The following is a 9,603-nucleotide window of genomic DNA, read 5'->3' on the forward strand; positions in this document are numbered from 1 at the left end:
GGCATTTTTCTTGGACATCAGCTTGACAGCTGCTTTAAAAAAAGTTTTAAGTTGCATCTTCGAAGCCATAGGAATTCTGTCTCAAGTAATTCCTCTTGTACAGTTTAAGAAAATGTCTATAGTTTCTTCCGCAAGGCAGGATAATTAGACAGATTCCCTTCAATGAAAATTTCTTCAGTACACACTCAAAAAAGTCAACTAGCCACTTATTTGATTTGCAAAATACAAATATGTCTGATTAATACGATTATAACGAGTTTACTTATGTTAAATGATTGATTCTTGTTAGTTGTAACTAAATTAAGAAATAATCAAATGAATTAGATCAGCGCTTGTTGATTCAATGAGCCTGAGTCGCTTCATATCAACAACTCTCTCTGATGAGTCACTGCGCATGCTCAGCACTGCGACGGAATCACGTGGGTACACACGGCTGGAAGAAGAGGAGTTGTGTGAGCGCCAGCGGTTTGAACTGCTGCATTTAAACGTTCTTCATCCTTGATATTGAGGGTAAGTACTTTATTGATATAATGTACCAGTTTGCACTTAGTAACATGGGATAATAAGTAATTAGACACTGTAGCGATGTTTCAAAGTAGGTTTATGTAAATTCCGTTGTTTTTGTCGATACAAGTTTCACCTTAACGTTAATATATGCGCTACAATTTGTGCATTTCTGTCACAATTTAATGCTAACCACGCCTAACTATTAACTACATAACCTACGTTAAACCTGAAGTCTACCCCAACATTGGGAGAGGAAAACTGGAGGAAAGTATGCACAGTCGAACACACTATGCACTCGTTTTTTTTTCTGTTTCTAAGTTAATGTAGTTAGCGTAATGCTATTTATACGCTTTACTTTTACGTAACTTGTCCTCTGTTGAATCAGTGTGCACTTCTCATCGCTCTTTTCAGTCTAGCTAACGTTTATAGAGCTGTTTTTGTATGTTTTTCTTGAGTTCCAAAATGTTACATATTGCTACCCAGTTTATTGAATACAGTTTGCAAAAAATTGTCAAGTAAAATCTATAATGCAGTCGACCATATATATTAAATGTCCTAACAAATTGCAGTTAAAGTTATGATTGAATAGGTTTGCATGGTTTTATTCGGGAAATATAGTATATAACTTGTATACACTTTGTTTGTTTTGTTTTTCACAGCAGAAAAAAAAATACATCACAACATATAGCTGTCCCCATGCTCTTCTGGTGTGAACCTCAGCTTTACATGGTAAGTAGTTTTTTTTTAACACTCACATATGCTAATGTATAACTAACTATCCTTGAATACTGAACTTTTCTTTTCATTCTCTTTCAGTGACAAGTTGTAGGTACAAATTACTTAAGCATTATAAACTAAACATTGCTTTGGAAGCAGCAGTCATTATGTTTGTGTACAGCAGTCAACATTTGAAGTGGAATAAAACCTTTAATAAAATTTGGGTCACACTTTATATTAGGTGGCCTTCACTACTATGTACTTGCAGTATAAAATAAGTACAATGTACTTATTGTGGTCATTGTATTGCAAAACACTTGCTTTTATTAAGGTGGGATATGGGTAAGGTTAGGGACAGGTTTGGTGTTAAGGTTGAAATTTTGCATGCACATTGAAGACATGGGCAGGACTTAAAACCCATGTGTATAGAGTTCACCCGTTACATTCTACACAGACAGTAACACGTTCAGTACTCTTAAGCTGTGCCGCCGCTGAAGTTGATGTAATCTTGTCTCCTCCCTACAGGTTGACACTGTACATACCATACCAGAGAAGCCTGTGTTATCAAGTCTCTGTGCATCTACTTGAATGAAGACCCTGAAAAACTAGTCAAGGCGTATTTGGTGAGTTGATGAGAAAATAATTTCAAAAGCCATTCTGTACTTGGGTCATGTTTTTCCCTGTTTGCTACAACAAAAATGTGACATGAGAGAACACTTAACTTTGTCAAATAATTGACCTGGACAGAAAACTATACTTGCATGTTTTTTTTTTTCATTGGAGTGCTTTATATTCTATGGTGGTTATAATGTTTTAGCCGCCTAAGTAATTTTAAATATGGTTGCCAGATAAATTATAACTTTTTTTAATATAATGCACTGCAATAACACACCAGCACCCACTGTGACCTCAATAATAAACAGAGAAGAATTATCACTTTTCTGACAGTTTCAACTTAAAAATTATAACCTCTGATTCACATCAGAGCTCCTGTATTGGATTTAAGTTTACTTTAAAGGTGTCATTAATAAAGTGGCCAATAAGTGTATAAGCAATTCTTGTAATAATTATTTTTGTTTGTGATCTTTTATGTGTTTCTCCTCACAGGATTCAGACATCGAGTCAAAATGTACCATGGAGCAAACTGTGATGGGAGTGTATGTCATACTGAAGGAGGGAACGCTTCCTAACAATGACCCACAGGACATTGGTGTCCTAACTGAAGGTGTGGAAGTCAGGCTTGTGCTGTTATTTGGACTGATATGCTGTTTGAATCCTGTTTTACAAACACTCAAATTGGAGACTTAAAGTGAAGAAAGCAGTTTAAACTTATTTGTATGTGTATGTTAAAACTGAATGAAAAAATAAAAATATTTAATTGTTTGCATGTTTTATGTGGTTTTTCTGTAGATGTAATGTTTTGGTTCTTAGTTCTTTCACTTAAAACAAATCTAATTGAAACAACAAGATGGGTATTAATTAAAGTACCCAAACTATACATGAACAAGACATTAACTAGTAGATGTAACAAGGCAGAATTTTGTTGAATTGAAGTGCTTTTACTGACATATTTGACTAACACGATTCAAACATTTTGATTCAATTCGTTGGAAAGAAGCTACACTGACATGGTAAAACAATGTTAAATCTACAAGTTTAAATCACATTCATATAACATATTCAAACCTTTCCAAGTTTATTAGATTGGTTTAGATGCGTTTTGGGTGCTACGATTAAATCATGTTCATTGAACAATTTATTTTTTTGAGTGCAGGTAATACAACAGCAGAGTAAAAAAAGTGTTTTAAACTTACTCATACAGGTGATAATAGTCTCACAAACAGGTAAGTTTTTTTCCACAATATTACTTTCATTCCTCTGGTGCCTGCGATTGGTCAGCCGATCCTGTCAGTCTGAATTATTAATACTGATTTGTGCATTCAGAATCTGGGAAGGAAGCAAACAGGTACAAACGTAACATTGCGCAACAACAGGTTTCAGATTTCTGTCTAAATACAACAGGAGTGATCACCACCCTGTGTACTTTGATAATTATAGCACGTTTGAATAGGCAGCATGAGAATCTATGCTCTTATGAAAAAAGCTGAAAAGCATTTGCATTTTTTGATGAGTTTGGTACTTCTTTGAGAGGATTTTGTGTGTGTTTCTAATCTTTTTCTAACTTATTTCCACTTTTAAAACTTGTTTACCTCATGGCTTAAAATGCTAGACGAGTGTGAGGAAGACGCTGAAGCGGCGTTAGAATCCATTTGCGGAAGTTTATTGAACACAACAGATATCAAACACGTGAAAGCAGGCAGAGGGTCGAAAACAGTAAAACAGTCCAATCTTGCAACAATCCAGAGGATGATCCAATAAACGTAAGTGATAAACCAGGCAGAGAAGTCAAACCTTGAAAACAGTCTAATCAGGCAAACAATCCAAATGGGGTAATCTGTGAAATCAATAATCAGGAAACGAAGCAGAATCATACACAGGCAGACTATCAGAATAATGTAGAAAACGCTCGGTAAGGCAGGTATACTGGCAAGCACATGGTCACAGCTTAAATAGTTCCAAACAGGAAGTGAAAGTAGAAGCAGCAGAGGGAGCGCTCAGTCAGTATTCGGGTGATGGCTCCCTCTGCTGGCTTGGCATTACAACGAGAAAGGTAAATAGAAAAAAAAAAAATCCCAGTAAAAATGCATTTTCGTCATCGCTGTCAGAGATTCGGTAGCTTCACATTTATTTTAATCTTTACTGCAGGCAAATGCTACAAATAGTTCTTTAGTTTCAAGTTTTTAAGCCAAGTTTAAAAGAATTCAATATGTGACCCTAGACCACAAAACCAGCCATAAGAGTACATTTTCGACCCTTTTTGACTGAATAAATAAGCTTTCCGTTGATGTGTGGTTTGTTAGGATAGGACAATATTTGGCCGAGATACAGGTATTTGAAAATCTAGAATCTGAGGGTGCAAAAAATCAAAATATTGAGAAAATTGCGTTTAAAGTTGTCCATATGAATTTTTGTGAGTAATATTAAGACATTATATATTTCAACCATAAGGTTTACATTGTTTTAAGTGTTTATTATATTTCACATCCAAACTATTATCACTCATTGTTACTTTCTACATCTAGGTCGATTTTAACATAAAAAAATATACCTACTTTTTCGCATGATGCAAAATGCATATTAATAAGTACATATCACTGCAGTTTCCAACAGAAATAAATGCTAGGCGGTAAAACAGTGAGCACTTATAATCGTTTTCGTACACAGTTATGATTGCAGCTCAATAATTCCTGTTTTTGCATTATTGTAAGGGATAAGTTTAGGGTTGGGGTAGGTGTAGACGTGTAGACATTAATAAAACACAATCTAATAGGTAGAAAATGTAATTTATTGTTATTGTTAGTATCCCTTATAGACACAACCTTATATGTTTCACTTTCCAGATGTAACAAACTTACTTGGTAGCTCAGCCGGCACAGAATTGAAATTAGGATATGGAATCCTTGGGTATGAATCCCGTGAAAAAGAAACTCTTTTAGCGCCACTCAGTGGACATTTCACATTAAGGCCCAATCCCAATTCTATTTTCTACCCCTCCGCCTACCCTTGCCCCTTCCCCTTGTCCCTTGAAACAAAGTGTAAAGGGGAAGGGCTAAAATATTTACAAAGTGCAAAGTATTATTAAAAAATCCAGGAGGATAGTGAGAGAGGTAAAAAAGAATCCAAGGATCACCACCAAGGCCATCCTGATGAATCTGGGCTCTGCTGGTGGCAACATCTCAAGGCAGACAGTTCAACGGACAATGCACACCACTGGATTCCACAGATGCAGACCAAGGAGGACACCACCTCTCCAGATAAGGCACACAAAAGCCCGCTTGACCTTTGCAAATGCTCATCTGGACAAAGAAGACTTCTTGTCTTCTGTTTTATGGTCAGATGAAACAAAAATTGAATTGTTTGGCCACAATGATGTAGCCTTCATTTGGCGTAAAAAAGAAGAAGCCTGCATCCCTAAGAACACCATCCCCACTGTCAAACACGGTGGTGGGAACCTAATGTTTTGGGGGTGTTTTTTAACCGTTGGACCAGGGAACTTAATTACAGTAAACGGCACCATAAAAAAGGAGCAATACATCAAAATTCTCAACAACATTCAGGCTGGCCTTGGGCACCAGTGGACAACGACCCAAAACACACAGAAAAGTGGTGAAGAAATGGTTAGCAGACAAAAACATTAATGTTTTGCAGTGGCCCAGCCAGAGTCCTGACTTAAATCCAATTGAGAATCTGTGGAGGGAGCTAAAGATCAGGGTGATGGCAAAGAGACCCTCCAACCTGAAAGAGTTGGAGCTTATCGCTGAAGATGAATGGGCAATAATACCAGTGGAGACATGCAAAAAGCTGGCAAAAAGCAATTATAGGAAGCATTTGATTGCTGTAATAGCCAATAAAGGTTTCTATTGATTATTGAGAAGGGTATGAATAATTTTGGACATGCCACTTTTTGTTCAAATGTAAATAAAAGATGAGAAATAATTTTTTCCACAATGATGCCTCTTGTACATCATCTTATTATCTTCTGGGAGATGTCTGTGTCATTTCTATTTAAAAAAAACTTGCTGGTTGAATAAAAGTAACTTTAAGTCAGAATTTGCCAGGGGTATGAATAATTTTGGGCTTGAAAATAAAGTTGATAAACAATTGTACAGCAGACTCACCCTTGAGTAGAAAATTATGTTTTCGGTCAGGTCTCGCAGTTCTGTCACATTCACTTTGCTGTCCCTTACTCCGGTGGGTTTGCACCATTTAATCTGGAGTTCTTCATCCAAGACATAATCTCCTTCCCAGTGTGTCAAACCACACGCGACATATTCACCCTCAAACAACAGAAGAAACATCCACAATGATGGTGGAATCAGACTAAATAAAAACAGCCCAGCACAATGAGAAGATGAACGTCTGCAAGGTCTTTGGATGAACATCATCATACTCAGAGCCAGAAAAGCAGGTCCAAAAAAGATGAAGCTGATGAGCACCATGTTAAACCCAGGGGTACATGGGCAGGAAAATTCTCGATCCATCAACTTCTCCAGTCCAATTAATGCAAAGGAAAAATGCAGCGCACCAAAAGGAGCTGTTTTTATGAGGGGCCGTATAGGCCATAATTATTGAAAGGCCTCTTACAAACACTAGTGAAACGAAAAACATTGATAAACCTTAGTGAAATTCATTCATATGCATTACTGAAAACCTCTTACAAACACTAGTGAAACGAAAAACATTGATAAACCTTAGTGAAATTCATTCATATGCATTACTGAAAACCTCTTACAAACACTAGTGAAAACCTTGATAAACCTTAGTGAAATTCATTTATACACATAACTGAAAAACATCTTACAAACACTAGTGAAGACATTGATAAACCTTAGTGAAATTCATTCATATGCATTACTGAAAAGCCTCTTACAAACACTAGTGAAAACATTGATAAACCTTAGTGAAATTCATTTATACACATAACTGAAAAACATCTTACAAACACTAGTGAAAACATTGATAAACCTTAGTGAAATTCATTTATACACATAACTGAAAAGCCTCTTACAAACACGAGTGAAAACATTGATCAACGTTACTGAAATTCTTTCATGTGCATAACTGAAATGAGTCGAGATTTCAGTAGATGATGAGAGCTAATTTCACTTGAAAAGGAAGCTGTGTCAACACTTCCGCTTAATTTGGCGCGTCTGCTTCATGGAGGTTAGTCCAATGTCCGAAGTTTTAAAAATTTTAAAACAACATTTTATCGTTTCAAGTACTATTTCGAATGTGGGAAGACACGCACGCACGATGTTACAGACATAGATATTTATACGTAGATACCCCATTGGACCGCTCCAAGCACGTAGATGCGTCTGCCATTTTGCAGCGATCAACTTGACGTCATTCGTACCAAAGACGTCACTTCCGCTATGCTCGCCGCCATATTTGTGTCCGATATGACAACAGACACAGCGCATCTAAATGAGATTTAATGATAAATTGAAATAATAAATTACTTTTTACTACTACTTCCCACACTGTGTATTTGACTGGATTGTATGTTTAGGTATGTATGTTTTATGTTTACACAAAAAGTGTAAATTATTGTGAACGTAGTCGCTCGTTGAAGGCTTTAAGACCTTGAAGAATCCTGGTCACTACAGGGAACGGGACTCGCGCTGACGGCACTAATTCCCTCAGTCCGCGCTTAGATTTCGGCAAATTCGTTTTGGCGAATGCAAAAAAAAATGTGCTTATTGAGCATAAGCCCAACATCCAGCAAGCCAAGAAAACATAAAATATACCTGAGGGAAGACGTCTTTCACGTCTTGTGTATTCCTTAACCTGGATCTCATTGTTGAAGCACAAATTCAAGCACCAAAAGCAAGAGATTTCTTTATTTAAAATATGCATTTGTATTCATTCAAGCTATATGGCTGCAATAACATTTTAGTTTAGTTTATTACACCACTTGTGCAGCCAGTCACAATTCACAATGGTACCATTTACTCGGGACGATGGTTTGTGTGTAACTTGTGTGCCATTTTTGTATGACAAATAATTTTTAGAGTAATTGTACCTAAATAGTTTCAGCAAAACAAATTATTTTTGAGAACCTTTTTACATGTATATACTTTACTGCAGGCGTTGCAATGACGAACGCTATGTAGTACAATAGTTTAGCGTTTATTATTTAATTTTCATAAATCACTAAACACTGCATAATCTAAAACATAATCTTGCTCTTAAGCCAAATACACACTGAAACAAATAATGTATGGCATCTGGATGAATATGAATACACTCAAAAAAATAAATCATGGCATAGTTTATTATTAAGTATTTGCATCCTTTTGATTTTATTTAAATAATCGTTTTTTTTAAAAATTATGTAGTCAGATTACTTACAATTAATCTAAACCTGCAAATTGTTTAAACTATTAGATTTGATCAGTTAAAAGGTATGAATGTAGTTTACATGTAGCTAGATGTGGAACAAGCCAAATCCAAATAGTTAAATTTTATGAGACTGATTTACATACAAATTTCGGGAAATAGAATTGTTTAGAAGCGGAAATGACGTTATTCCATACTCCACTCGGTAGAGGGCGCCAACAGCAGCAGGAGAAGCAAAGTTGCCATTAACATTTTGCACTAGAACAACGTGGATCGTGCCCTGATTATAAGGTAAGTTACATCTACAGTCATCCTTTATAATCTGTTGGTTTCTGCATATATAAATGTATATTAGCGTTGAGAATATCATATTACACTAATATTAATGCACTGATTATCACATTAGCTAGATAACTTGCACATGCTGCTAACACATGAGCCAACTTTAGCTACTCATTATCGGCCAGTATTAGACACATTAGTAATTAGAATATATAGCGATGTTTTGTTTTCTTCTGTATATCTGCATTTTCTGACGTAAAAAAGGATGGTGACACATGCATTCGTAAATTCAGATTTAAAGTGGTGTGAGGGGTGGGTAACTTTGTAAAGATTCAAATCACAAAATGGCATTAAACTGTTTCTGTTTCTTGTATGTATGCTACAAATAATAGTTTTTTTTTTGTTTTAGAAAAATGAATATATCAGATTACATACAGTGGAAACCATTTTGAATTTTAGGTGATTCGAAATAAAAAATATATAATTTTAATGCATAGTTGAAAACATATTTGCTGTGTTTGATCTATAGGCTTTAGTGGGTCCTTTAGTTGGTAAAGAAATGGCACTACAATTCTGTGTAGTGTCCCAGGCACTAACCTTAACACCATAACAACCTTAAATAACCACAAATGAGCAGTTAGACAGTTAGACATTTTTTACTTTCATATGAGTTAAATAAATTTTTCCACAAAAACATGACCTATCAAAAAAATAAGTAAATAACTGAGTCACGTGACCCTTTGTATAATTTATATTATAATATTATTATTATTTTGCAGGTAATGTGCTGTAAACTATACACCTGAACTGAACTTGTTGCACTCAACTGATAATTTTTCTTTTCTCTTTGTTCACAGATATGTGAATGTGGCCATGTAAAGTGTGTGACATTACACTATCTAAGAGGTATGAGTTGCTTAAACATTTTAGGCTTGAAATTCAGCCTTATTTAAACTGTAAATCAGTTACTAATGTTATGTTTTTTGGGATCTTTTTACACTTGTTTGAGAATGAAGACATAAACATCAAGCGTGATTGCATCCTAAGGAGCCTGAGTGTCTACCTTAATGAGGATCTTGAGACGCTTGTCAAAGAATTTGTGGTAAGTGTATGTTTAAATACTCTTTATGTTAG

The 9,603-nt window shown here is 35.5% G+C and overlaps 1 long non-coding RNA gene across 1 annotated transcript; it reads left to right on the forward strand.

Annotated features, from left to right (window-relative positions):
• Positions 1 to 428: 428 nt before the first annotated feature.
• On the forward strand, positions 429 to 2,607 carry LOC141338263 (uncharacterized). Its single transcript, XR_012355803.1, has 4 exons — positions 429 to 510; positions 1,167 to 1,236; positions 1,750 to 1,847; positions 2,332 to 2,607. It is a non-coding gene; the product is annotated as an uncharacterized lncRNA (long non-coding RNA).
• Positions 2,608 to 9,603: the final 6,996 nt, after the last annotated feature.

Source organism: Garra rufa, chromosome 7 (assembly GCF_049309525.1).
Source record: "Garra rufa chromosome 7, GarRuf1.0, whole genome shotgun sequence".
In the NCBI taxonomy this organism is placed as follows: domain Eukaryota; kingdom Metazoa; phylum Chordata; class Actinopteri; order Cypriniformes; family Cyprinidae; genus Garra; species Garra rufa.